Genomic DNA, 2,142 nt, shown 5'->3' with positions numbered 1-2,142 from the left:
GTCCCGGCGGGCGCCCACAGTGCCCAGGATGGCCTCCTCCAGCCGTGCCCTCATGTCCAATGACTGGGCAAGGGGCAAGCGGTGCCCGCGCTCTCCACCTGGACGACCCTACACACAGGACACATGCACATATACTGCCCACATGCACACACAAGTGAGCACATACACATGTGTACCCCTCCAGCCCTCACCCCCACCTGCTCCCCTTCAAAATCATATTTAAGTGAGATTATGTCAAATTTCAATGATCGGAAATGTCTTGCCCAAAAGCCATTCCCACTGGAAAAAGTCAAAAGGGTTCCTGGCATTAAAACGACCTTGCGTCAGTCCTGATGAAATTAGCAGAGCTGCATTTTTAGATACTTGCAATGGAGGTACTTTGATCACAGTGAAAAGAAGTGATAGATTTTTTTTTACTCCCCCAGCTGAACTGAAGTGTTCTGCTTTTCTAGCTGAGACTCCCAAGACCAACATTTGCTTTAGCCTTTTTTCTCCCCCCCCCCGCCCCCACTTTTCTTTCAGTGCAAGCAATGGGAATTGCTAACCTTGGTCAAGAAAAATTTCATTTCCCCCATCCTGCTAAACGGTTCTGGTCGACATATGTTTGTTATCAGAGAGAGGTGCTATGAACACAGAGCCATTTTCTTAGCAGCTTTTTGACTGTATGTTACCATAGTCCCACACGGCATTGGTCCTTTCCCGTTGGGAAGTCATGAATAAGAGACTATGAAGCTTGCACGTCAGATCTTCCTCAATTAATCCACCATTAGCATGTTTGGGATCCACTACTGGATGGTTAACAGCAGCTTTGGTAACTGTGTGCTGTCCATGCCCAATTATGCTCTGCTAAAAATGAACTCTGCAGACCAGCCTTCCCGAGCTGTCAGTGTCTCCCGTGTTCCTATTTTAACGTTTGTGTGTAGTGGCAGGCGACAGATGGTGTAGATCAGATCGATTTGATTGCATTAGGCGATTTTTTCTCTTCTCCCCCCGACTCCGTTTCTGGAAGCCCACATCAGCTGAAAGGCGATCGCCGGGGACTTGGAAAGCACCAGCAGCCGCCGAGGTGTGAAGGCAGCGGGGCACGGCCAGCCAGAGGCGCCGGGGTCCCTTCGCAGGGCTTGGTAACACAGCAGTCAGGCACCAGGAGAGAAAGCAGCTTGCCGCTGCCCACAGCCTCTTCCCCAGCGCGCATCAGATGACTCCCTGGTTTTCCACCCAGCTGGAGTCCTGCTTGAAACCTTGGATTGAAAGGGTAAGCGCTTCTCTAGAGGTGGATTTGTGTCAGTTTGCTTGGGGAGGTGGCGAGCGGCGAGATCGCAGCGAGGCAGTCTTTGAACAGGAATAAATATTTCCTATCCCCCCTCCACCACCATCACCACCCCCATGCGAACCCCTCAATCCGAGCAAGATTCCTAACGGAGGGATCTCCTGTCTCCCCACTCGCCGACCATATCAGTCCCTCCCTCCCCCCTGAATCTGGCAACCGCGGGCAGCTCCCGAGCTCCGCGCCCCGTGGCTTAATTGTTTCGATGCTCTCCGTTCCCTCCCCCCGCAGCCCCGCAGCACCGCCAGGCCGGGGAGAGGGACCTGCCTTTGTACATTTGTACATCGCGAGGGGCAGTTTCCCGAGGCACTGATCGCTGGGGGGAGGGTCCAGCACCCTCCGTGATTACGGCTGGGAAGAGAGGAAGGTAGAGCCTCACAAACATGGCTTGCGAGAATCGATGAACAAAGGTACTTAATGCTGAGGCGAGCCTGGCTCAGGGCAGCCGCCGCGCTCAGAGGCGAAGGTGTAAGTTGATCAACAGAAAGCAGTGATGGCATGGGGTTTTGCCTCCCCTTGTGTGGAGCGTGTGTGTGTGTGTGTGTGTGTGTGTGTGCGTGTGCGCGCGCGGGTGGGGGCTAGGGGTGGGGTGGGCAGAGATCCGACAGTTTAAGGAGGTTGAATTGAATATGCACCCAGAGGCAGCGGTCTCGTAGGAAATGCTGTGCTCGTAAGTCAGGCTGCCCCGCGTGCGGAGGCAGCTCCAGCTCTGCTGCGCGCCTCGCTTCCGGCTGCAGGGGCTGGCGCGGGCGGGAGCCTGGCAGGACGGAGCTGTCCACGGGCTCCGGTGCTGAACGCGTGCGACCATTTTGGTA

General features: G+C 55.1%; 1 long non-coding RNA gene across 3 annotated transcripts in view; it reads left to right on the top strand.

Annotated features, from left to right (window-relative positions):
- The first annotated feature begins 196 nt into the window (after nt 1–196).
- Nucleotides 197–2,142, top strand: part of LOC109286866 — a 4,198-nt gene continuing 2,252 nt past the window's right edge. The window contains exon 1 of one of the 3 annotated variants that reach the window (XR_002094697.1): nt 197–1,255. This is a non-coding gene — a long non-coding RNA (uncharacterized LOC109286866). Of the gene's footprint in view, nt 1,796–1,862; nt 2,140–2,142 lie in introns of those variants that run through there. The other 2 variants (XR_002094698.1, XR_002094699.1) reach the window with 2 other exon arrangements.

This window comes from Gavialis gangeticus, unplaced genomic scaffold (genome assembly GCF_001723915.1).
Source record: "Gavialis gangeticus isolate Ggan-Ray unplaced genomic scaffold, GavGan_comp1, whole genome shotgun sequence".
NCBI lineage: Eukaryota > Metazoa > Chordata > Crocodylia > Gavialidae > Gavialis > Gavialis gangeticus.
The sequence above is the reverse complement of the archived record's forward strand: the minus strand, read 5'-3'. Positions and strand labels throughout refer to the sequence as shown.